This window comes from Gallus gallus, chromosome 1, assembly GCF_016699485.2.
Source record: "Gallus gallus isolate bGalGal1 chromosome 1, bGalGal1.mat.broiler.GRCg7b, whole genome shotgun sequence".
Lineage (NCBI taxonomy): Eukaryota > Metazoa > Chordata > Aves > Galliformes > Phasianidae > Gallus > Gallus gallus.
In genome coordinates, this window is record NC_052532.1 from 78,007,092 (window position 1) to 78,034,760 (window position 27,669).

Below are 27,669 nucleotides of genomic sequence, written 5' to 3' on the forward strand. Positions count from 1 at the left end.
GTCAAGCATGATTTTGCCTTAGCGAATCCACGTTGACTGCTCCTGATAGCCTTCAATGTAGTCATGTACATGGCAAACCTAGGAGGGATTGCCTCCAAACTGACTGTGGTTTTTATTTATTTATTTATTTATTTTATTCTGGATTTAGCTGGCACTCTGAGACCTACCAAGAACACATATACCATACCATTTCACCCCTGGCCACAGGTTCTTCTGAATTTGGTCTTTGAAGTGAACTCCTCACTTTCTAATCGTTTTGATTATACCCATAAACTTCTGGATAGACCTTTACTGAAGCACATTCTAAGCAGACATATGAATTTATGAATTTATTTAACTTCTGGTTTGAACTTGCTTATACTGTGTGCACACTTCAACAACAACAGATTTGAAAATGTATCTATCCTTGTGCAACAGAGGACTTTTATGTATTTTAAATGTATCTACTATTAGGACCTGAAAGCCTTACAATCTTGTTTTGTCCCACTGAAAGAATGCTGCTTCTTCCTTTTTTCTTTTGGTTAACTGGTTCCTCCAGGCCAGTACATGAGTATGGCTTCCCTATACTACACTTAATTCAACAAACGCCCCTCATATTTACCATGCTTCTTCCTCATACAAAGCATCTAGATGCAGAATAAATGTACTTTAACACCTGTGCTAGCATAACCTTTCCTCCTTTTTCATGTTTCGCGCCATGACTTCTAACTGCGTATTATCTCTCAGTGGAGATAAACGAGAACAACCTACAGGAGACAGAATGAACTCCTTCATCAATTAATTTATAGTTTGCACACTGATTCATCATATTTAGGAGTTAATAATTCTTCCCATTCATGTTAGATGGGAAATTACGATAGTGCCATACATCAAATCAGAGGCCTTTCACCCCATCCCCCCAGTTTATGCACCTTACCAGGATAAAGCTTATCCACTCAGCTTACAATGCTGTCGTGAAAAGCTGTCACTCAATGCCTGCAGCACTCTGTACATGACATAATACTGCCTACCTTCTTTCTTTAAGCATAATTACATTAACTGTTACTCACAGAAATCTTTCTATGCCTCAAACAGGAAGTGAATGAGGGTACAAGAGCACATAATTTACCACTAAGGCTCTTAAAATTATGAAGTTAATGTGATTTTCTACAAAATTAATCACCAGGGCACATATAGCAGCACAGAGAAATATTTAACTGGGTAGAAAAAGAGAACTATGGACTGCTGAACTCCTCCTGGTAAGCCATGCAGCCTAAAATTATCGGGGGAATTGTCTGTGTCTGCAGTCTTTCAACCTATCCCATACTCAAAACTGGCACTTTTTTAGCTAACCACAGTATTTTCCTTTAGATTTCTCTCCTCATTACCTGGCTATATGTCACAGCTTTACTTGTCACCCCAGTTTATCTTCCTTACCACAATTTGTTTGTCTTTGCCCTGAGTTTCCTTTGACTCTTCCCATTCCTTCCCATTATATTTCTACTATGCTTATCAAAAGGTTAGTATCCATTTTGTTATTATTGCAATTAAGAAAAAACAGTAGTCAGACTTTTAAAATTAAAGATAACAAATTAAAGATCCTTTCTTTGCTTGTTAGGTACTTGAATTAAATGTGCAGTAAGAACCACAAAATGTATGTTACAGCTCCTGCATAGGATCTCTTGGCACCTCCCAGGATCTGACTTGACAATTTTTATAGTGATTCATAAGTGTCTCATACCAATCATGAGTTTTCAAAGAAACACTGGTAATTATACTGAAGTTTCTAACACTAACACCTGGAAGCAAAATCACAGATCTATTAAATCTCAGATCTATTAAGTACATTATAGAACATATATATTACCAATCACTTGTATGATATAAACTTTCCTAAAAACAATAAGAATTGGATGGCACAGAAGTTATTTTAGTTGAATTTTCACACAGTAAGAGATTGCAGAAAGAAGAGAGAACAGCAAAATAAGTAAGTATGATTCTACTGTGCTCTTATAATCAGTTTTACTCTAATGTTTCTCAGGAAACTTCCTTTAGTATGAACAGTCCTTTGCAATGCATTTCTTTGTATATGGACATATAATGTATCTTCCAATTTCAGTTGTTAGCTTTTACAGGTATCCTTTTATCTGTATAAAAGAAGGACATACAGTTTTGAAGAGACAAAAATAGATAATTTTCAGCTTGGGAATAGAATAAAACCTTTTGGTAACACTGTGTAGAAGATTTTATTTCCAAAATCCTAAGGAAAGAATTTTACGTTTAGGGGATTTGACTTAGGGTATCCCTGAGAGTGGCCGTATCAAAAACTTCTAGGTGAAAAAACTTCTGTAGCAGTTTAAGTTCTTTGAAAAACCAGCATTTCTTTCTCTTGTACAACTGACAAAAAATAATTTTAAGTAAATGCTTCAGGTTTCACAATAATTTTAAAGTATTGACACCTACAATATATAAGGACAAATTTGAAAAAAAAATATCAAAGAAAAAGATGCATACAATTTCGGCATTAGAGGAAAAAAAAAAAAGACATGGAAAATGAGATAAAAAAAAGCTTGCAGGATGTGCAGAGGCTTACAAATTCCTCTCCGCTTGATGTCTGTATACTCTGACCCAGTAAGGCTTCAGTTACGAAGGTCAACTGACAACCTGAACTTACGAACTTGGACTTACTACACAGGACTAATAGGCTAATTAATATCAACTTCTTCACCCCGGGTGGTGTAAAGTTGGAGTTAATTATACATGTGATGTATGATCCACAGGAGAGTCACATACAAGGGGGAACATGTATTAGAAAAACCAGGAAGCCTGTAACCTATGAGTATTTCAGCCAGTGAGGAAGGAAGGAGGGATAATGCGGCCATGAAGAAAGGATAAAAGAAGAGGCTGTGTTCTCTGATGATTTGAGAGACCATATGGGGATATGCCCCCAGCAGACTCTCCCTGAATCCAAAGAAAGAAAGCTAGACTCTTCTCTGTCTCTTTTAGGAATAAAGATAACTGAGAAAGTCTATTTGAGTAAAAAAATTTCTGAACCGAAATAAACCTTTATCACAAACAGTGTTAAAGCCAAGGATGTCTGCCTTGAAGAATATGACCCTAAAATCACGTTCTCGTCTTTTCATTAATTCTGCTCTTGTCTAATTTGCATCTGAAATTAATGTTCTATTATATACCAAGCTCTGATTCCTAGTGGATGGAAAAATAACAAAGATGCCATCCACAATGTTAGTAACGGCAAGATGAACAATGCCACAAATCAGATTAATAACCTTGACATTTTCTGCCCAGTCTGGGAGATCATCTGCAAATCTGCATGGACAAACTAAGCACAGAGCTGCAAAAAGGCCTTAAGGGCACTGTCATGATGCTGGAAAGGAAATCAAGGCCCTGAAGGGTTGGGTGAGGGGAAGATAGTGGTCTTACGAAAGTAAGACATGGATAATGAAAGCTTAGATGACTAAGAAAAGGGATATTTTATCCTAATGCTCTTTCCACTTTTCAGTTAAGAATATTCCCAAGCATGCCACATAAGGCTATATATGTGCAAGATCTATGCACAAATATTTAAAACATACACTGGAAGGGAAAAGCAAACAAACAAACAGAGGATGTTTATCTTTACTTAAGCTACTCTTTGTGGACAAAACTTTGCAAAATTCACTAGTAAAGATTAATATTATTTTTTTAATCTGCAGTAAATCATTTCAGAATGTATTTACTGTTTCACCTGTGATCTCAATTTATGAGGGCTGAACAGCAAGGAGTATTTGGCATAGGCAGAAAATGCACACTATTCATTTTCACAGTTATCAAATACATGCTGTGCATTAGAAGACAGCATCATCACTGATAGCTGTTAAAAAAATTCACGTTCTATGGAAATTTCCTGAATTTTGAAATTGATTTTCATTCCACGAGAGAAACTGACCTTTCAAAAACGATTACAGAAAGAACTAATATTAAAACATCCTCATCTAAGTGCTGGTCTTTTTATAAACCTAGAGATCTCTCCCTTCTGGCTTCAAAGATGCATCTTCGGGTTTTCAGATAACATACTTTATGATTTAAGGGTTAATTATAACTATTTTTTCCATTTTAATCTGTCTTGTGGCCTTGAGATGTGAAACAGCTTGGATCTCAATCTGTTTTCTGCAAGCATTTCCAGACACAGGCTACTCTTACTTATAAAAATTATTTAAATATTAGCATTACTTATCATCATTGTTCTTATTCCTATTAAGAGAAGCAAACACAAAATGCTTCTTTGTAAAACACAGCATGGCAAAAGTAACTGTGAAGCATATCCACATCACTTTTTTTTGTTGTTGCCCTCATCTTGCTGCCCAAACCTCCTTCTCCAGCCCCACTCCATGCAATTGCTGGCTGGCTTTTAGGCTTTTATCCAGTTATACCCCCACATCTCCTATTGCAAAGGTAAGTTCCTAGAATCATAGAATCACCAAGGTTGGAAAAGACTCACAGGATCACCCAGTCAAACCATCCACCCATCACCAATACTTCTCACTAAACCATGTCCCTCAACACTACGTCCAAACATTCCTTGAACACCTCCAGGGTCGGTGACTCCAACACCTCGGAAATAACTATTATCTTCAGTCATATTAATTCACTGACATCTTGTTTACCGCAACACCAGGCTATACAACTTATAGGCTTTAGGTGCAGAATGTGAATTAAAGTGTAAGATATGGAAATACACACACAAAACAAGGAAACAGAGAGAGAGAGAAAATCGCTTGTATATGACCACTGTTTGCCAAGATATGCATTTGGTCTTATCCACCAGTAGCATGAGTAGCTTCACATTCCCATCAGGCATCAAAGCACTACATAGTAATCCTATATTATACGGGACATTCTCCCCAGAACTGCGCACCAACGCTAAATTCAATCTAACCATTTTTGGATGAGAATGTAACATGCAACCAAAAAGCTATCTTGGTAGCAATCCCTGTAAGCAAAATAAGAGCACAGAGTCAGGGATTATGAAACTAGAACATATTCTAGGCCTAAGAAAATTGTTGATGTCACCAGTTTTCCTCTCTCCTGTTCCAGCTTCCTTATCCAGAATCTTCATTCAGACTCAGTCCCCTCTTCTCTCATGGTACCTTGGTCTCAAGTGTCAAAATGACTGCAAGCAGCAAAAAGAATATAAAATATAACTGTTCCATTCAAGTTCAAAAACATCTTACTTTAATGCTATTTTTTAGATTAAATCTTTTGTAAATGATATGCAGATATTTATTACAGGACAGTAGCATTGATTAATGCCAATTCAAGGCTCAGACTAGGCCCCTCCTTTGATTTTATATATCTGGTTGCACAAAGTCAGCTCTTGTTTAGCAGACAGATGTGAGAGCAGTGAGGCAGAAGTGGTGGCTTGAAGAAGAGATTTATGTTGCAAAGAAGATAGAGATGACCTGAAAATGAATGGCTGGGTGGAACAATTTGCTGAGTCGAGTGAAACACCACAGGGAGTGATGTGCCTTGAAGGCTGGTTAGAGAGCCCCACCAAAAATCTAAACTTGCCACTGGCAGAGCAATAAAGTCTATTGTCAGGTCCTTCCCTCCTCCTTCTCTATCCTACATTTCCAGTTCATTGTTTCCAGCCTGAAGAAAAAGGAGCATTATGTGTCACTAATACCTCACAAGAATAGAAAAAATTGTAAGAGGAAAAAGGAACGCATGGTTGTACAATTCTTAGTGACAGAGAAGAAAGGAATAAAATATAAACCTCAGAGCTCATCCTGGCTCCTCTGGGTCTCAAAGGTTTATTTAAATTGATATGAGGGCTCATTACTCTTAATACAGTCATGTTTATACACATGTTCAACATCAAAACCAAAGGATTACACTCAAAATGAAAGCAAGGACAATACACCACTTCCTCTCTTCAGGTACTGGTCTCTGGTTCTCTCTTGTAGAACAGCAGATCCTAGATGCATTTCTGACAGCAAGGCTGTCTCCCTCTCCAGTTGCTGGAGAGATCACGGTAAAAAGAACCAGAGGGGAAGAGCATCTTTATGACTTCTGGTCTACTGACCACAGTCAAAAGCAAGACTCTTTTCTGTGTGTACCTTGTGTTCCTTTGAGCTTTGTTAATTACATTTTTGGTTGTTTCATTTTTGGGGGGAGGTTGTTTTTGTCTTGTTTTTAAATGACATAAGCAGCAGGGCTTCCACTTTTTCTCTGACGGAAGAAAACATATCTTAATCCTGAACTTGAAATCATCTACTTTGGGCAATTTGAGCCAGCCAGGTTACTTTAACATCACACTGGGATCCTATAAATTATCTCCCAGGTATTACAGATACAGTGGAGTAACCCCTTTTTAGTCATCATTAAGCTAGTACTTTTCAATAACATGGAAAAAAATCCCTACAGTCGTATAATCATTTTTGTTGCTCTCCACTGAGCTCTCAGTTCATCAGTGCCCCAGCACAGAAGTTCAAATGATCAAATGCAAATTGTGCATATGTATTTACATCTCTGCCACAAAGTCAGGGATTGTACAGTTTCAACACCATAGGTTCAGAGGCATCAAAAAATAGTATTGGGCTGATCTCCTACTATATGGGAGAAAATAAAATAATAGCTTTTTTCAAAATAATCCCCTAAGGGCTCATTTTAAAGAATTTTCTGAGGTTTTAGGGCAAGTTCCTCCTTAACACTCTGATTTTTTTTCCCTGTGATATTTTATAATGCTATTGTACACTATAGTTTTGTGTATAGTACACTGCATACGCTATCAGCCAAGAGAAGAAGACAGGTGCAACAACTCAATTCTGATCCTTTCAATTAGAGTTGTTCAGCTGCTGTTTTAACAAAGACAGAAGAAAAACATGTTTTAGCTTAATTCCTTCTTTCAAATAATTGGATATTTTATTTTTACTCTGTTTCCAAAGATTAATTCATTTGCTTTACACCCCACCTTCACCTTGACACACACTCCTTCAGGGGTAATAAGGGCTTTAAAATAAAAAGTATACTGGAAACAATTTTTAAATCCATCTCTCCAAGCAGTATGTACTTAGTCACTATTTTGGTTCCTGAGTTGCAGGAACCTTCAGCATTCAGAGCAAATTCTAGATCAGTAAAATTATCCATGAGAAACAAGCAATTGTCAACATGATTCATTCAGTCAACCTTTGGAGGATTTTTGACTGAAACAAAGAGCACAAGGTATGCATCATTCCCATAATGCTGTTTCAAAAAACGTCTTCTTGGTAAATAGCCTGACGCCCTGAGCAAAATGATGCTATAGTAAGGCACAAAAAGAAAACTAATTACTTTTCAGCACCTGACTCCCAGATTCGTATGTCCCAGCAGAACACAACACTAAGACACATGCAAACTATGGAAAATTGCCTCTGTCAAGTCTCTGTTTATCAGTTAGATCTGAACAGACCACTAATTTATACTTAGGTCAACACAATTTGTTATCAAATCATGCTACACTGCTAAGTCCCAAAGTATGCTTAGGGAGGTACTAGAGGAGAAGGCCAGTAAGGTAATTCCTGTGCTAGTAATTAATCGAACATTCCTCAACAGAATTCCTGGTACTACAATGATGGCCCTTCTATGAACAACACATGCTCCAAATGGGATTAGTAAAGTCACTGAAAAGTGAAAATGCCAGTACATTTGCATTCCCATTGCTGCTGGCACTAGCTCAAAGCCTACTGGCATTAGCAAGGAAAAGGACTATCTGGGAGAAAACTGCAAGAAAGCATCCCAATCTTGCTGTATTTCCAGCAGCAATTCTTCTGGCTCAAAGCCCAGAAGAATTAATTCCGAGTATCTTCCTTAGTACAGAAAGTATTTCTGATCCTGTTTACTGAGATTACACTGAACTAAGCTGTGAGTAAAGGAACATTTGGAAGTTCAATTTTTATAAACAGTCTAAAGCTTGAATTTCCAAATAGGATAACTTCAATTCAAAACCTGTCTAGAAATCTCTGCAGTGATATCCCTTGTGACATTCCATCTTCTTCTTAAAGAATAATGAGGAGGAAAAAACAGTTCTGTCAAGGAACCCTGGTTCCACTTGTAGACATCCTCAGGATCTGTGAGAACCTGTTGTGTGATGCTAAGAGCCCCACACATGCACCTCCATCCCACACAGTGCCTCTGAAGTGGTCAACTGGGCCAAATACATTCATATCATGTGTGTGTTTTATATTAAGTGGAACTGAAATCATGTCATTTAGGGAGATTTGAAAGCTTTACAGAACTTGGAGGTACACCAGTATGCCACATTTTACCTTTCAAAATCAAAAGCTTACTAAAACAGAAAAAAAAATAAACAGATAGATAGTAATCCTCTGTCTCTTCTTCTAGTGTTTAATTATATGATCTAAACACACAGAATATTTTCCATGGACATGACACAGAAAGGCTGCACTTAGAAACTCCAGAATCAGCAGAGGAATCATTTGCATGGTAAGCCTGGGGAAACAAAACAAAACAAAGACTGTCTGAAAATGAAGTCATGGATGCTTTGATCCACAGGTCTGGACAGGCAAGAATTTCCATCCTAAGGTGAATCAAGGCCTTAAGGATCTAACCTTCATATGTAAGGCATCAGTTTTCAGACTGGAGGGGCTGACTATACAGCAACTTCTCTAGTCCCAAGACAGCACTTTTATTCTCCTCATTAAGTGCAGTTGTGCATGTGCATGCACATGAGCACATGTATGCATACACATGTGTACACACGTGCACACGAAACAACTGAATATCCATTTTCTTGGCAAACAAGCCCTGAGTAGAAGAATACGGAAACTTCTGGAAACATGGAAAACTGACAAGGTACGCTTGATTCCCAAGCTCAAAAGTGGTCAACAGAGCTCCATGACAATTATCAGCTCCATGACAGGAGCATTAGCCTTCTCCATGGATACTTTTCTTTTTTCTTAGGACAAAATACAGCATTTTGTATTACAAAAAAACAAACAAGCAAAAACAAACAGCACACACACAAAAAAACTATGTGCCAGTCCCTTCATAAACTAAACACTTTAAAAATAAAATACACATGCACAAAAACCCAAACCCAAAATAGCAAAGTAATTTAAAACATCAATAGTACATTTAAAAAATTCTGTTCCTGACGGCAGAAGAATATTTCATCAAAGCACAACACATGCTTCTCAGAAGAAAGTGCCAGTGCAGTTCTTTTCTTTGTGAAATTTAAAATTCCAAGTGTAAATTGAACACAAGAGTGATAATATAAAATGGCATCTTCTTACTGAGCAGATTTACTCCTCTCATGTGGATGACATGAGTAATTAAGAAATTTTTTACCCTTCTGGGAGTCTGCTTGCCTTGCTCAATTGTAAGCGCTTAGCAGAGAGTCAGTTTTCTGCTTCACAACATCTACAGAACTACTTGCTAAATTCTTGCAATTTATAATCTTGCAGATCCCCTGAAGTCCACGACGCTGCCAAAGAGAACAAATATGGAGAGAAGAGGGATGTCTGGCACAAGTCTCAACAGGGAGAAGCTTGTTAATAAGGTTGTAAATACTTGGAAACTTGCTGAATTTGTGGAGTTAGCTGCTAGAAAAGTATGTTAGCTGTATTGCTGTAAGGTGATGTAAAGCCTCCTGACAGAACAAAGATATTCCTTTCTTAAACAGTAAGATATGATAGTAGCGTAATATTAAAGAATGTTTAAGAAAAATATATAAATGAAAATACTGACAAAATTATAGCAGACTCCTCAGTTTCTTCCTAAAGCTTTAACCAGCTTTTCTCTTCATAGAAAAGCCTTTGGGATTTCTGAAAAAAAACCAACAAAAAAAACAAAACAACAACAACAACAAAATAACCTCATTATGTATTTATGAAAGAAAGCCCCCTCTCTGGAATATTCTTCGCAAATACTCTTCACATTAGTGCCTGTTGTGTATATACTGTTACCCTTTTTGGTTCTTAAATCACTATATACATTTAGCTTGATCATACATACCACTTTCTATTTCTTGCATCTTCTATTGCTTATGTGTAACCATATATAAATATGGCAACAGAAATGAGAAATAAACCATGAAATGCGAACAGTATGCCAAAGGTTCTTTGCACTGATTTTCAGTGACTTTAGGAGAATCTTTCCCACAGGAGCTACTAAGGAATAATACATGCCTAACAAGGAAAAGCAGGTTTTAGCAGGAGCAGACCTGTAGAGGGAAGCATTCCTGAGGCCAGGGGAAGAGCATGTGTAAGTCTCATAGAAATTCAAGGGAAGGATGAGCTGGCCACAAAGCAACACTTTCTTAATGGAGACACACAGGGTAAGAGGTGAGAAACGACAGCAATCTCATATGATTTTCATTCTCCACATAGCATATGTAGTATCACAGGAGAGAAGAGGGAAGACAGCTGCACCTGAGCACGGTGAAATGTACACAGTGAATTTGTATAGGCTTTATGCTTATCTAAGACAATTATCAGACAACTGAGGAATCAGCTATCTTGTCAGATATGTATGCTGGCAGCCTACAGAAGCAGTGTATACTGAACAGTAAGCTGCTGTCTCCTTAGGACCTCTAATTTCCTTTCCCCAAAAAAGCATTTACACCATATCAGTGGGTCAGCCTGCAAGCAAAATACAGAAGCTGAAAACAGCCTTGGGCAAAAGAAAAGAGAAGACATTCCTTAACTAATCTCCTCTAAAAACAGTCTCTACAACCCAAGGTGTTCTTACCGCAGTTAACAGCTTGGAAGAGCTGAGGACCTAAGAACAAAGCAAGAGAGCAAGTCTTTCTGCATGGTTTCAGTGATTAGAGAGGTAACAATCCTGCTTCACACAAGCTCCAGTTCCTTGAAGTAGTGGTCTTTACTAGTAAGTACACAGCCATACCTACTATTCTCTGTTCCGCTGAAAGAGTAAGTCAAATAAAAGAGAACTCAGAACAGAGGATAAGAACATCTAGGGATTATAGAGATATCCATACATGAGAAGGAACAAAAATCTGCGTGTGTAATTTGACCAAGAGCACACTGATGCAAAAGGCAATACAGGAATGGATGCAGTCACCTGCAATTATATGAGGCTAGCAAAGCAAACTGAAGCTGCAACGCGGGTTGAATTTAAGGAATTAAATTCTAAAACAAAACAAAACAAAACCCAGAGCTTTTCTTTTTCAGCACGGAGATCAGGTAGAATCTAAGAAAAAATATTATCAGATTGATAAGTATCTCCTCCTTCAATGGTCAGCTGTATTTTTACTTCAAAACTCCTCAGTATTGGAGTGATCTCAAAATGGGAATGAAGAAAGCCCTAAAAACAGTTACATGATCTTATATTGGTGGCTCAGGGCAGGTGGATCTGCTGTGACTAAACAAGAGATGCATCCAAATCCAGACTGCATATTTATGATTAGCAACTACACTGCAAGGAAGAAGGGAATCTCCCTTGCATGCCCCTGCTGAGGCAGCCTTTCTGTCAGTAACAAATGTGCCTGGTAGCAACTATTCTTTTCCCCTGACTTGACTTTGTTCTTTCCACTTACCCTCTCACTCTCCTTCCTTATCAATCCGCATGAATTGATATAATTATTAATGGACAGTACCCCTTGGGAGATATGCTTCATCATCTTGAATTTCTTATTTCTGTAACTTGTTGGGGAGGCAGGTGAAATTTAGCCCTCTCTTCAACCAAATGAGTGCGGCAACAGCAAATGAGACTTCAGAGACAGTGAAATCATTTCAGTGGATCCACGAAATGCAAATTTAAATTACCTAACACAGCAACTGCCCTTCCCACACCACACTTTAATATGAGAAGTAGTAACTTTTCAGCATCTCGAAGAATAGAGTAGAATGGCTTTCCTCTGACACAAACAGCCTACTGTCTCCCACAAGAATATTAAACAATGCTATCCACAGAAAAGGCCACAAAGCCTTCCCTAAATTGATCCACTATAATCAGGAATCTATACCAGTATAAATCTATCCCTGCCTCCCTGATTCAAAGTCTTCCAAGGCAGCATTTAATTATGGCTCTTAGACAAGACGGAGAAGGAGAAAAGAACCAGAGCAACAAAACCACACAGAATGAGACAAAATCAACCGTGCGAGTTTGAAAAGTATCTGGTTTTGATAGCACTCTCCGTGAGCAGAGGAACTGTGACATCATTTCATGCAGCTTTTCTCTCCTTGCCTGCACCCGGCAACAGACATGAGAAATGAGCTTGGGGGGAGGGTCTCTCTGGGCACTCCGAGCCCCAGTAACGCAGTCTTTGATAAGCAAATACCAGGAAGGGAGGAAAAAAAGCCGTGCAATTTTAGGAGTTCTAATCCCATTCTTTAGCACCTCGTTTGTTCTCTTCGCCCCACCCCTTCTCCCCCTCCAACAGCAGAGACCCGACGATACTCAAAACCGCGGCTCTCTTCCTCCGAATTCTTCCGCCAGGCTCACATCCTCTGCCGTTGGCCTGCTCGCCCGCCACAGTATCTCTGGTAGGACTTCAGCAACATCCTCTTTACACCCCAGAATTACTCAAGCAGTTTTCCCAGAAGCCCTTCCCGCCAGATCTCTAAAGAGCTGCTTCCTGACATCAGAAAAGTTAGACAAAGACCACGTTCACCGTGTAAATTACACCATCTCTGTGGGCCAGTACTGGGCTGTTCCTGCTCCGCTCCCGCTGCCGCTTTGTCCCTGGGCCCCAGGCACAGCCGACAGATGTTTCCAAGAAGTCTGACACCTGCGAGCAGTCCCAATCCTTACGCCTTCCTCCTAGCCCTTCTTTGGGAATATTTTTTTCCCCCTCTCCCCGCGCAGATTCCCTCTCCCTCTCTGTCTTTATCCCGCTTACCAGTATCTGCTGCTCTCTCTTTCTCCAAGATTCAGTCTCTCCTTCCCAACCCCCGCCCTCTCCTGGCTACTCCTGACGTGCCCCTCCTCCTCTCTCCGTGCTCTTCCCCCTCAAGCTGCCTTCCCTTAGGAAGTCCCAGTTTAGTGCAGTACGCTATTGTAAAGGGGGACGGCGTACCCCGAGGTGGCAGCAGCCAGTACTGTCACGGCTCCTGTGTACCGCTGCCACCGCCAGTCCTCCGCACCCTGCCGCCATCTCGGACTCTCCTCAGTGTGCTCCTGTAGCCAGGGCTCCCGGGGGTGCACAACCACTCTCCCTCATACCCGCGGCACTGGGTTCCATCCTCGATTCACGCTGTGGTTGCTCGCGGACCCCTCCTCAGCCCCCCACCCAGCGACTTTCAGAGAGACTCCCGATAGGTCCTCCCTCAACCGAGCCTCAGAGCTGCGGGACTGGACTGGGCCTTTCCCACTGCCTGTCTTAATGCAATGAAGCTTTCCACGGGAATGCCAGATTGCTTTAACTCAGTGTGGCTGCCAGCTTTGTGCTGGATGATACACCGCAGCAGAACATAAGAAGCAGCACGAATTACTGATTCTTGGCTGGTCACTCAAGGCTTTGCTGAAATCAGTGTTGCAGTATAGCATCTGCTGTTGTTCTATGGAACCCTCACTTGCACTTATATGTATTTCCATACTATAATGAGTTTCAGAATGTTAAAAATCAAATTGCACATAGGCTAAGTGCTTCCTTATTTCTAGATACGAAAAAAGCCTCCATTCTGCTTTAATTTCCTGCTGTTGCCTAAATAATGGGCATCCCCAATAACGGGCAGGTCCCCGTTGAGAACCTCAGCTTCAAATATGGAAATAATGGACTAGAAGCAACTTTCTGTGCCACTCTTGCCTCCTTTTAGCGCAGGAATATAAGCAAGAGTCTGCCTATTCAGTCTGCAAATCATAGAATTGCTTAGGTTAGCTTGAGACCACTAAGGTCATTAAGTCCAAGCATTAGATCACTGGGCTGAATCTGGAGAAAGACTGGAGGACTAGGAACAGGGCAAAACCCTATGTTTGTATTTAGAGTTACATTCACAGTAAGTTTCAAAGTGGCAGAAAGTTAGTGTGTCACAAGCCACAGTGAAAGCCTAGTCTGAAGGAAAAATTTACAAAAATCAGAGCCTTACAATTTCACAGTTACTTCTGTGATAACACAGAGTGGAATTTTGTGGTTCTTCTCTAAAAGTAGATTCCTTTTGGTTTGAAATATGGCCTATTTTAAATGTTACATACTGTACAACGTGACACAATACAAGCAATTATGCAAATCATTTTCTTAAGTATAGAACACTGGAATGCATACAAAAGCACTTTGGCCACCCTACTGAATGGAAAAAAATATGAGATTCTGCATAGAAATGAAGAAACTGTCTGAAGGTAATGTCACATCTCTCTATTCAAAAAGCTAGGGAGTTTCCACACTTTGCAGCCTTTTCTAGCAGTTTCATATATGGTAGAATATGCATAAGTACCTACATCATCATAGATGTTATAGTTTCTCCTGGGGGAAAAAAATTAATAATAATTTGCAGTATTTGGAAGAAGGATCAGGATACTCAGAAAGAGTATAAGGATGTCAATAGCAAGAGTAAGGCCAAGGAAAATCTGTCATTATTGAATGAGGCAGGGAACGTTATCACTGAGGATGAGGAAAAGGCTGGTGTCATCAATTCTTTCTTTACTTCTGTCTTTTATAGACAGGCCAGTTATCCTCGGGCTACTCAGCCCCCTAAGATGGAAGACAGTGATGGTGAGGTAAATAAACCCCCACAATTCAAGAGAAGACAGTTAGTGGCCTTCTTCTGCACCTAGACCATCACAAGTCTATGGGACCAGACGGAATCCACCTGTGGGTACTGAGGAAGCTGGTGAAAGTGATAGCCAAGCCACTTTCCACCATCTATCAGTGGTCCTGGTCAACTGGAGAGGTCACAGGCAATACTTATTAATATGACACCCATCTACAATAATGGTCTGAAGGAGGATCCAGGAAATTACAGGCCTGTCAGCCTGACCTCTGTATCAGGGAAGGTCATGGAGTGTATCATCTTGAGTGTAATTATGTGGCATGTGCAGGAGAACCAGGGGATCAGGCTTAACCTAGATGGGCTTATGAAAAGCAGGTTATATTTGTCCAAACTCATGTCCTTCTGTGACCGGGTAACCTACCTGGTAAATGAGAGAAAGTCTGTGGGTATAATCTACCAAGATTTTAGTAAAGACTTTGACTCTGTTCCCCACAGTATTCTCCTGCAGAAGCTGGAAGTCCATGGCTTGAGCCATGTACTCCTCACTGGGTAAAAAACCATCTGGATGGTTAGGCCCAGAGAGTGGTGATGAGTGGAGTTAAATTCAGCTGGCAATTGGTCACTAGTGGTGTTTCTCAGGGATCACTTCTGGGGCTGACTGTTTAATCTTTACTGATAATTTGGTTGAGAGGATTGAGTGCACCCTCAGTAAGTTTGTAGATGACAACAAACTGGGAGGAAGTGTCAATCTGCCTCATGGTAGGAAGGCTCAACAGAGAGATCTGGATAGGCTGAATCAATGTGAGGCCAGTTGTATAAGCTTTAACAAGACCAAGTGCCAGGTCCTGCATGTTGGTCACAACCAACCCATGAAGGTTTGGGGCAGAGTGGCTGGCAAGCAGCACGGAGGAAAAGGATCTGGTGTTGTTAGTTGACAGTCAGCTAAACATGAGCCAGTAGTGTGCTCAGATAGCCAAGAAGGCCAATGGCATCTTGTCTGCTATCAGAAATAATGTAGTCAACATGACCAGGGAGATGATCATCCCCCTGTACTTAGCTCTAGTGAGGCCACAACTTGAGTACCTTGAGTACTGTGTTCAGTTTTGGGTCACTCGCTGCGAGAGAGACATTGAGGCCCTGGAGCATGTTGAGAGAAGGGCAATGAACTACTTTGTTCATAGGAATAACCACAAAAACACTTTCTCCCCTTTACGGTAATGGAATATTCCTCCTCCTCCCCCCCTCCCCCTTCTCCCCCCCCTTCTTGTGAAAGGAAAGCCAAGCATGAAAAATCTCTCAGTGGTGAAGTCTGAGCAAAGTTTCCTGTGCACATGAAGTGGCCAGTAATTCTGTTTAAAATCTTATTTACTGGAAGGGATGACAGCCCATCCTTTACTAGGGATTAACTTTAAGGAAGCGTATAAATATCTTCTCTTTGATGCTACAGCATTTTGCAATGCATACATTTATATGTTTAAAAATATTTCCACTTTATTAAACTTTTCTTTACTAGGCAGATTGTCACTTCACATCAACAAAACCTGAGCAGCCCACTCTTCTCTAAAATGTAAACAATCACAGTCCAGACACTAGCAGAAATAGAGAAACAAAAGATCTCCATCCCAAACTGCTTTCGGTGTATCAGATTGTCAGGTCAATCTTAAATATGATAAAGCTAGCATAACTTTTGCAACTGTGAGACTGCATAACATAGACCTGTGGTCTCCAAAGCGGAGACCAAGTGCATGCTTCCCAGCTATTGCACAAGATGTTGGAAGAAAAGATTAGTACTTTAGTAGTACATATGTATAATTTATAAACAAATAAAATTCACAGGCTCAAAAATACATCCTCATAAGTTTTTACTGATAGAGATACATAATAAGGAATCTTTGGAGAGCAACAATACAGATAATCATGTGAATAAGCAGACATTCATTTTATGGACACAGAATTCCACAAAATATTGAGACATAAATATCCAGACAGAAAAGCAGATCTCATAATATCTAAAACAAAATAAGAAGATGTACTTCTTAAAACAATGGTCAGAATAAAAAATCACATTCCATCTCAAATAATTTCCTCACTGCACAAAACGTGTTGAGTCCTGAAGAGAAAAGAGATGGAATGTGCAGAAGGCAGATCTCATTAGCCAAAGAGAAATAAAAAAGACCCTTGTGAATAGCTGAGAAGGATAAAAGGGAGGGGTGACTCTAAGACATGGGGAATTGATTTGTAAAAGAAAAAGGGAGAAAAAGGAGAGTGAGAGAGGTGGAAGACAGAGACAGAGAAAGCAACATATACACAGAGCAATCATAGAAGACATAAAATGGAAGCAATGAGGAGAGGGAGGAGCTGGGAAAGCAAATAGAAGGGCAGGCAGAGGAAAGAATAAGAAGGGTACACGAGAAAATATATTTTATGAGCAGTTTTGAAGCAGAACTATTTTCAGTGGATAAGTTCTACTTCAAGAGGGTTGTTTTCCAGGGCAGTTTTATCAGAATTTTAAAATATTTCAATTTTCCTTCACATGTTTCTAAAAAACAATTATACAGATCAGATTTGGTAGGTGTAAGTTTAAACCTTACGATACTCTTCTGGATATCATATATTTATGACCTTGTTTTGTTTGTTGCTTTGTTTGGTGATGCACAAATGTACTTCCTCCTTAAGAAGGCCCATTGTAGAAAGAAGGGAAACTTACAAAAAATTAGTAGTACTCAAGTAGAGAATTTAGAGAAGCTCAAAAGTATAAAAAGACTGCAAGGCAGGCCAAGATGGAGTGTAAAAGAAAAGAAGCTGCAGCTTTGGAATCATACCGGCTCTTGGTAGCCATTAGTGGTCAGGCATTAGTTTCTGTATTTTTTTAATTTTTATCATGAACAGTGAGATTTTCTATGAACAAGGAGACTTCTTAAGGGTTCCAGTTTTCCCTTGAAAGAAGTGGAATGTTTCTGCTTACAGAGCAGACATTCTCTGCTTTGATTCTTTTCTACTATCACCCATTTCTGCCTAGAGCATTTTTTTCCTGAACTTCAGTGGCAGTGAAGTTAAACTCGAGATGGAGAGAAAAAACAACAATCTACATTAGCTGAATGTGCATGTGCTTGTATTTTTTGTTATTGTTGTTGTTAAGTACGTGTATCTGTCTCAAAGATAAAGGAAGAGCTAGACTCATGCCTGTCCTCTGAGATCTAGTGTTTGGTTATACAATCATCCTAGTTCCATGCTAGGGCTGGGCAATTCAGGTATACTTATTTAGTTCTGTATAGATTTTCAGTCCAGCTGGGTGAGTTCAGTACTGCCTGCTGGCTTTTTACCTGGATGCCCAGACCTAGTAAATTAATTTCAAGTTTATAAGGACATGAGACTCTACAGGGATTCAGAAGCTGCAAATAGAGGAAAAGAATTAAGTAACTAAAAAGCCTGACAGCTATGACTCAGGAACAGAAACATGCAGTTGTGTGACTGATCTATCTATCTATCTATCTATCTATCTATCTATCTATCTATCTATCTATAGCTTGTGCATGCTGTTACTAAAGCCTTATTTCATGGTTTTATGATTTTTGTTATCAGTATTTCACATCATAACATCATGTAATGCACTGGGAGTGAAAGAGTTAAAGCTCCAGTTCTGTGGGTGGTCAGTATTTCTGGGTACCTGGTTCACAGAAGAGAAAAACTACATATCTCTGCAGACTTCACAGTTCCGTTTCAGTTCTCTGCTTAGAGGGAAAGATAAAACTGCTTGTGAGTCACAAGATTGCCCTTCTTTTACTTCTCATCTCTGTGGTGTGTGCTCCCTAGCCATCTTGCCTGCAGCATTAGAGTAAGATCTTCAGTTTCGGACACTCTCTCATTCATTTGATTTATTCGCTTCAATTCTAATTATATTGTATTATATTGTGTTATCTCACATCCCACTATCGTATTTAGTATATTAGTTTTCTCCCTTATCTCGTTGCCACTGTTTTGTTTTTAGGCTCGTCTCCCTTCCTTTTCTCCTTTTTCCCTTCTCCCTCTCCTGGGGTGTTGGTCTCCGCTCCATTAATCATGGAATTGGGCTGAACTGGGCCGAACCATGACACTATGAATTCCCTAGAATATATGAATGTATAGGTATATATTTTAAGAGGTATTTATTGCAGCTGCAGTCTTCTCTGTATTCTATCAAGCACTTGAGATTATCTTTTTCTATCTGCTGATCCATGCTGATGCATGTTTCTAAATTCAGCTGGATTTAGTTTTGTTTTCTCTTTGTAGATGTATGGTGTTCCTGATCCTTGACCAAGTATGAGATTTCTAATTTCTGCTGAATTTCTGAAGTATAGGCACTACAAATTCTGGTTGAAATAGCATAGACAAAGTTTGAAAGTACTCCATACTCCATACAAGCTTCTGCCAAGACAGACAACCTTTCTTTCTCCTTTTTCTGTCCTTGTCCTTTATATGAGTTATATAATATTGAGGATCTCATAATAACTATGGATTTTTGCTACCCTTTGCTATTGCAGTCTGTGACTAAAACTGTTCTCCTATTTAAAAATACAAGTAGGAAAAAAAAAAAGAAATTCAAGAAAGTAAATCAAAACTTAGAATGCTTCCAGAAATTGCTGAAATGTCATTGTTTGTTAAATCTGCTAAAGGCTGGGGAGAAGAATCATCCACTTTTAACCAAAGTATAAATGGAAAACAACAACAACAACAACAAATCTCCTATAGATGAGGTGGCATAACTGCTGAAGGTGGGTAGGCACCTTGGAGGCAGTAGGAATGAACAACCAACTCTGTTCATCATGCTGGGGGAATTATCTGTTGTAATCTTATCAGATCTCCTGCTTATCTTTCCAAGCACTTGCTAAAGGATTCCAGGCTGTAAATAGAAGGAACACAGATTGGTGATAAAAGATAGGAAAAACAATTAAAGACAAACTTGGAGAGGGGAAAATACATGGAAATAATACCTCCATGGAAACTATAACAGCACAAAAGAGCACAATAACACAGTTTGGTAGGGCAAATTCTCAGCTACAAAACACTATTTTTCAACCTGTTCACCAATACTAGCTATGCATTTTTTATCTGTGATGACAAGAGCCTGCATGCTGTGCTCATTAAAATCTGCACCAGCTGTATATGGCCGTCTGGAACATGGCTTGTTCTACACGCACTGTTGCCACTGCTGAAACACACCACCCATCACTTCATTTTACTATCATCTGCTGTTACGTCTCCAGAAACACTCAACAGGCTTCAATGAATGTTAGTGAGTGCAGTTTTTTCTGTATGGAGGTATTCAATGACACACCTTTGTTTCATATGCACTTTCATGTCAGGCACCATTTTGTGCCTGCTGCTGTCTGTAGCATGGCAACAAAATGTAATGGAATATTGATGGGAAGGTTGAAAATCTACAGCTGTACCACAGATATCTGCCTCTGATATCGTGGATCAAAATAATAAAATATGAGGCATTACTTTCAGCTCAGCTCTCATACTTTGGAGCTAGGTCTCAAGGAAAATAATGTCAAACAGAACTATTTGAGAATGGGTAGTATTTTTTTTGCTTGTGCTGAAGTCTGTATTTCAGAGAGGCTAAAGATAATACTCGGAAGGTCTAAGATTTTCCAGTTCCTTCAAAAGATCTTTCCGGTTCCTTCAAGTAGACTTTTAGTTCACTGTGGGTGTAAAATCACTCAAAGCACGTAACTTAAGGAGTGCTTTCGAAAATCACTCGTTGCGTCTAGAGGACTTCGCTTTGGTTTCTGTAATCTAACAGTGCCATACAGTGGAAGTAAGTGACATTGCTCCTTAGCATCTAGGCACACCAAAGTACACTGAAACATGAGAAATGGGTATCATAATTCAGCGTCCTCCCGTTGATGCTTCAGATGAGCATCATTTACTGGAAGGAGCAGTATAAACGCATTATGTACAATTTTTATTTATTTTTCTTTTAGTAATTTCATAGAAAAACAAGACTAGGAAAAGTGCAAACCCTCTCTAAAATTATGTCGTAGCACTGCACATGTCAGGCTAGAATTATTTAACTAGCTGAGTCTAGTGGAGAAAGCATTTTGAGAATCCCTACCATATTCCTCCAGAATTCTATGTGGCTATGATTAATCATAAACTACTTCACTTTTCTATGTGGCAGAAAGTGTCTTGATGCAATGGGTACTCTCTATTTTAAGTCAGCATTATCCTAGCAAGAAAATGCGATGGTGGAATATAGAGAATTAAGTTTGTTTATAAATAAGACTTTTTTTTTTTTTTTTTTTTTTTTTTTTCCCTAGGAGTCTAGGATTTCTTCTGTGATGCAACTAGAATCTGTACTGGTTCAACCAAAACAATCAGGATTCGAAGTGCATCGATAGGTCTTAATTACCCTAAATAAACTCATCTGTGGCCCCAGTTGGCCCAGGAGCTATATTTAAGATAAAATCTAGGCATTCACTCCCTATCCAAGCTCTGCTGTAGATAGGTTTGTGCCAAGACTTGACTCTTGCTTCTGGCTTGTTGTATGGATTCATGGACTGTACATGAACATGATGTTCCACTGATGGAAACCTTCATTCTCACCAACCCTTACTGGGAGTTGTGGAACTATGGCCTTACCAATGAGGATGCTACTTCTGATGGTCCTGTGGTCTGGTATTTCTTCTGTGGGAAGAAGAAATTTTTCCTTGCTCATACTGCTTGCTCCCTGACAAACAACACTAATGTCCTAATCACCAGGTTTTTAAAGTTTTTGTAATATTTTTCTTAAAGCTGGAGTTAGTGGTCCATTTTGGTATAATAATTACATTGTGTCTGCAAGTACAATTCCTTTCTTAGGACATCATTGTATGTTTTGCTCATTGGGAAAAAATAGCAGCTGCAACTGGTGAAACAAAAATAACCTCAGAAAACTAAAACACAACAGCCAGTTTCTATTCAGTGAATGAAGTTGCTTCAGATAAGTGCCATCCTGATTAATTCCATTTGGTACTATCTATGGTGGCTGAAACAGAATTAAGTCTAAGTCAGGGTAGTCTTGCATAGATTAGACCACTGACCCTTTCCTCTAGAGGAACCATTGGAAAGTGGTCACCCTACTGTCTGCCTGTGAGTTCAGGGCAAGATATTTTCACTCTGCTTAATCACGTGGAGAAGCAGTATAGAAAACTTAGCTTTTCAAGTGACATACTAACCATTGCCATTTTACTTTATCTGTAGCCATGTCTTTGTAAATAAATAAAAAATATACATATAAGAATTCACCTCCTAATTGAGGGAGCTGGGAATTTACAAACAAAATTGATTCATGGACAAAACAGTGAGGTTTGTTCTCCAACTCTGTGACTTGGGCGACTGTTATTGCCTGACCCCTTAGTTGGGTTTTTCTAGTTGCTGTAGAAGATGAAACATTCACGCATAAGTAAATCTGGGAGGCTTTGCAAATATTTTAGACCCTGGGAATACTTTCTTTCCCCTGAGACTGAGTATGTGTACTGGGGATGTAACTGGGGTCACTAGAAGGTAGCCTGTATGTAACATGCTAATGCTTGTGGGAGGGGGATGTGCTAGTAATATCCCACAGTCTTGTGCTCTGCTGAAGGAGGAGGATGACTTCCCTTTTCGTAGGAAGAACAGAAGGCCTGGTGTGAGGCTGGTGGCTACGGAAGCACCTGGGTATGGTCAAGTGGGTATTAGGGCTACTCCCACTCAAAAGGTAGCCCAGCTCTGGTGCTTTTGCACTAATGCATGCAGTGTGGGTAATAAACAGGAGGAGATGGAGGCCACTGTGCATTCAGAAAGCTATGATATAGTCACCATCATCAAAATGTGGTGAAATGACTCGCACAGCTGGAGTGCTGTGATGGATGGTGTCATGGTTTTATGATTTTTTTGGTTATCGATATTCGACATCATAACATCATGTAGTGCACTGGGACTTAAAGAGTTAATGCTGCACTTCCATGGATTGTGGATAGTTCCGGGTACCTGGTTCTCAGAAGAGAAGAACTACATACTACATACCCCAGAGGACATCACATTATTTGTGTTTCCATTTTCCATTCAGAGGGAAAAGACAAAAACCGTTCTGATCACTCCTCTTCCCCTTTCCCGGTTCATCCCTATTTTGGGTGCCATCTTGTCACAGCATTAGAGTAAGGCCTTTGGCTTTCAGACACTCTCTCTCATTTAATTCTTCTATTAGCTTCAATTCAAATTATATTGTATTATATATTATTATAGTGTGTTATCTTGCATTCCAATATCCTATTTAGTAAATTAGTTTGTTTCTCCTCAGATTGTTATCACTGTTCTGTTTTTATGCCCAACTCTGTACCTTTTTCCCCTTTTTCCCATTTTCCCTTTCCTGGGGTGTGGGTCCGTGGGTCTCCCCGCCCTGCTAATCGTGGAACTGGGTTGAACCAGCCCGTAAACCATTGACATATGGCTATCAACTTTTCAAAAGAGATAGGCAAGTCAGGAAAGGTGGTGGTGTAGTCCTCTATGTTAAGAAAGAATGCAAATGTATGGAAATTAATGTCGGTGATGATAGAGTTGAGAGCTTATGAGTCAGAATAAAAGCGAAGGCCAATAAGACTGACATTATCATGGGAGTCTGCTAAAGGCCACCCAACCAGGATGAAGAGGTGGACAAGACACTTGATAGACAGTTGAGTGAAGTCTCAAGGTCTCTCCCCCTTGTTCTCCTGGGGGACTTCAACTTTCCAGACATCTGCTGGACTTAGAATACAGCAGATAGGGAACTGTCCCAGAGATTCCTAGAGTGTGTGGGAGGTGGTGAGGGAGCCAAAAAGGGGAAAGAAAATCCTGTACCTGTTGTTTGTTAACAGAGACTATCTTGTGGGGGATGTAAAGGTATGTGGACATCTGGGGCATAGTGATCACAAGATGCTAGATTTCTCGATCTTTGTTGAACCATGGAGGGGAGTCAGCAGAACTACCACCTTGGACTTCTAGAGGGCAGACTTCAGCTTCTTTAGAACCACTGTTGAGAGGGTCCCTTGGGAGGTGGTTTTGGAGGGGATGGGAGCCCAGGAAGGCTGGGAATACTTTAAGGAAGTAATTTTAAAGGTGCAGGAGCTGACCGTCCCCAAGTCATAGAATACGAGCTGATAGGCAAGGAGGCTGGGCTGGCTGAATAGAGACCTTCGACTGGAACTCAAGAATAGAAGGAAAGTTTATTGTCCTTGGAAGAGTGGGCAAGCTACTTATGATGATTATAAATACATAGTAAAGATGTGTAGGGAGAAAATTAGAAAAGCCAAAACCCAGCTAGAACTGAACTTGGCCACTGTGGTAAAGGATATAAATAAATATTTCTATAAATACATCAACATCAAGAGGAGGGCTAGAGAGAATCTCCATCCTGTGTTGGATGCCGACTGCAGCATGGTGACCAAGGATCAGGATAAGGCTGAGGTGCTTAATGCCTTCTTTGCCTCAGTCTTTAATAGTAAGACTAGTTATGCCCTGGGCACACAGCCCATTATGATGGTAGATAGGGATAGAGAACAGAATAGGGCCTGCATAATCCATGATGAGATGGTTTTGGACCTGCTCCAAAAGCTGGACACTCACAAGTCCATGGGGCCAGATGAATTGCACCCTAGAGTGCTGAGGGAGTTGGTGGATGTGGTTGCCCAGACACTCTCCATCATCCTTCGACAGTCCTGGCCAACTGGGAATGTCCTGGTGGACTGGAGACTGACAAATGTGACACCCATCTTCAAAAGGGGCCGGAAAGATGATCCTGGTAGCTACAGACCTATCAGTCTCACCTTGGTGCCAGGGAAGGTCATGGAATGGATAATCTTGGGAGCTGTCATGGATCAGTTAAAGGTCAACCATGGGATCAGGCCTAGTCAGCATGGGTTTATGAATGGTAGATCCTGTTTGACAAACTTGATTTTGTTCTATGACAAGGTGACCTGCATGGTAGTTGAAGGTTAGGCTGCTGATGTGGTCTACCTGGACTTCAGTAAAGCCTTTGATACTGTCTCCCACACCATCCTCATGGAGGAGCTGGCTGCCCATGGTTTGTATGGGCATACACTCCACTGGGTGAAACACTGGCTGGATGGCCAGGCCCAAAGAGCTGTGGTCAATGGAGTTAAATCCAGTTGGTGGCTGGTCACCAGCAGCTCAGTACTGGGGTCGCTTCTATTTAACATCTTTATTAATGATCTTGACGAGGGGATTGAGTGCACCCTCAGTAAGTTTGCAGACGACATCAAGTTGGGAGAGAGTGTTGGTCTGCTGAAGGGTAGAAAGGCACTACAGAGGGACCTGGATAGACTGGATCAATGGGTCAAGGTTAACTGTATGAGTTTCAAAAGGGCCAAGTGTCGGGTCCTGCATTTTGGTCACAACAACCCCAGGCAACCCTACAGGCTTGGGGAGGTGTGGCTGGAAATCCGCCTAACAGAAAGGGATCTTGGTGTACTGATGGATAGTCAGCTGAATATGAGCTAGCAGTGTGCCCAGGTGGCCAAGAAGGCCAGTGGCATCCTGGCTTGTATCAGGAATGGGCTAGGGAAGTCATCCTGCCCCTATACTCGGCATTGCTGAGGCCTCACCTTGAGTACTGTATTCAGTTTTTGGCACCTTGATACAGAAAGGACATTGAGGTGCTGGAGTTGGTACAAAGAAGGGCAACAAGGTTTGTGAGGGACTTGGAGAGTGTGCTCTATGAAGAGAGACTGAAGGAACTGGGGCTGCTTAGTCTGGGGAAAAGGAGGCAGAAGGTAGACCTTATTGCTCTCTTCCAATACCTGTGCAATTCTGTGATTCTATGATTCTATGATTCTATGTGCGGAATATATCCTAATTTCCCACGTAGATGAAATCTATATATCTACTATGTCTATTATTCGGTTCTGGTTTCCACATGAAGGAAATACTGTTATGTATTGTAAGACATTGACAATGAGCTCTAGCAATGATCTTCCTCCAGTATGATGGCCGGGACATGGAATATTGATCACAGGACAGATATGGGTATAAGACTAAACTTACAAACCCTTTCATAAACAGAAGCCTTTCAGATCTCAGTAAAACCAGACATTTTTGCCTTCTGAAAAGCATCAGTTGCTTTAGCTCAACCATAAAGCCTATTTAAGAATTTCAGTGGAAGATAACTTAAAGCCTAGAACCATCATTTTTCTCCTGAATCTATGCCTGGCGTAACTGTCTGATTCATTCAAAACTGAGAAGGGAATAAGATACGGATAGGTAAAGCTCATTCTGAGAATTCGTTTTCAGTTAAAAGTGCTCTCAGAAATATGGTTTGAATTTTGGGTGGCCCTATGTGGAGCTGGGAGTTGAACTCAATGATCTCTTCCAGCTTGGGATATTCTCTGATTGTGAAATGTTAAAACATTATGATGATGTTAGCATTTGGTCCTTTGAGCTAAGCAGTGTACAGATTACTAAAGGAAGGTGTGAAGAACTCTAAGCACTTTAATAACCAAGAGATCTAAGACTAGTTATATGTCTCTGCGATATAATCTAAAGCTCTCAGCTAATGCTGGAAACAGCATATTTTTCCTCTTCTGTCATAACAAAGGGCAGCTGGATTCTACCCCTAAATTCAGTATGGTAGCAGAGATATGTGCTTTAAACAACAACAACAACCAAAAATATGTGAGTTCTGTGAGAGCAAGGTGTCTTTGGACCTGCTCCAGCACCTCAATGTCCTTTCTGTACTGAGGTGCTCAAAGTGCATGTTGTGTTCATGACTAATTTTGAGGCTTGCTTTGGCAACATTTGTGATGATACTGGTATGCTCAGAGAAAATGTTGATAGTTTTTCTGCAAGAATGACACGTGAGTTCATGGAACATAGAGTACTGGAAATAAAAAATGGTATCTTGTAAGGGAGTTTTTTGGCTCAGGAGCTAAAGAGAGAAGTGAAAAGCCCAAAATTGTCTTCCCACAATCATTGCTAACTTATGGATGAGTAGATGGTCTCTTGCCTAGCTGGCAGTAGTGTTGTGCAATCTGTATTGATAAGAACTGAATAAAAATACAAATTTTGCAGACAGTCATGGCTTTCTCTTCTCTGCAGTGATTCACTCTATCTCAGACACAATGTGTCTGCATTATCATGTTACCTGCTGTTGTTCTCTAAGCCAAACAACTGATCATTAGCTCTGATGCTGGTACACATTTTGGAAAGGTATGTGAACCCATACCATGAGCGCTTGGAATAAACTTCATCATGACCACGTCCTTTCTTCATTGTCTGCTTCTCTTTTACAGTTATTTTGCTCACAGTTAGGAGCAGAGAGTCAGCCTAATGGACTAGCACTCTCCCCTTTCTCGTTGGATGGAATGCCAGGCAACCCAAACTTGCATAACTGCAACTGCAACTAAGCATGCTGCTCTATGTTGCGCCCCTCAGCAATGCTCTACATGACTGTGATTGGTGTCTAAGTTCAGAAAGTTTATTAACCTGCCCTGGAGCATATCCAAAGCCAGTTCCTCCAAAATCCTCCTCAGGTAGGCTGTAAAAAAAAAATACTGGAAAGAACTGATGGCCTAATAAGCCTGTTTGTCTTGATCAGTGTTTGAACATGCTGCTTTATCTGGTAGTTTACTCCATAGGCCAAGTTTGTCTTGCATTGCTTCCCTCCAGGTCAGTTCTTTGTGCACATTAGCAGAAAACAACTGAAGGATGAGCTGGAAGTCTTGGAGGAACTATGAACTTCAGTGGGGTTCTTGGTTAGCAGTCAACTACTTTTTTTTTTTTTTTTTTTTGCTCAGGAGCAGAGTTGTTATCTTCTGAAAAGGAGCCTGATCAGAGTGGCTTCTGTTGACACCTCTTGCCCCCATGGAAGACTTTTCTTTGGGCCTTGGCAGACTTTATTCTGGAGTTTAGTTTCAAAGTATTTCCAGGTAGACCAAGAGACCCCATTTCTACTGCTGACTTCGATTCCATTCTTAATGCCGATGTGTGTTGGTTCTGGATGGCTATAGAGCACTAAGGCTCTGGAAGG

The 27,669-nt window shown here is 40.3% G+C and overlaps 1 protein-coding gene and 1 long non-coding RNA gene across 7 annotated transcripts in view; one reads left to right on the plus strand and one right to left on the minus strand.

The window, feature by feature from the left end:
- EPHB6 (EPH receptor A7) overlaps positions 1 to 13,296 on the minus strand; it is a 73,717-nt gene extending 60,421 nt beyond the window's left edge. For 2 of the 5 annotated variants that reach the window (NM_001004387.2, NM_001397125.1), the window contains exon 1: positions 12,842 to 12,883. The gene's annotated coding sequence lies outside the window, so the exon portion shown is untranslated. Of the gene's footprint in view, positions 1 to 9,726; positions 9,799 to 12,613; positions 12,884 to 13,018 lie in introns of those variants that run through there. The other 3 variants (NM_001397123.1, NM_001397124.1, XM_040697850.1) reach the window with 3 other exon arrangements.
- LOC112530254 overlaps positions 1,405 to 27,669 on the plus strand; it is a 29,100-nt gene continuing 2,835 nt past the window's right edge. Inside the window, exons 1-3 of one of the 2 annotated variants that reach the window (XR_005841487.1) lie at positions 1,405 to 1,966; positions 8,390 to 8,463; positions 9,444 to 9,538. This is a non-coding gene — a long non-coding RNA (uncharacterized LOC112530254). Of the gene's footprint in view, positions 1,967 to 8,389; positions 8,464 to 9,443; positions 10,056 to 27,669 lie in introns of those variants that run through there. The other variant, XR_003071748.2, reaches the window with a different exon arrangement.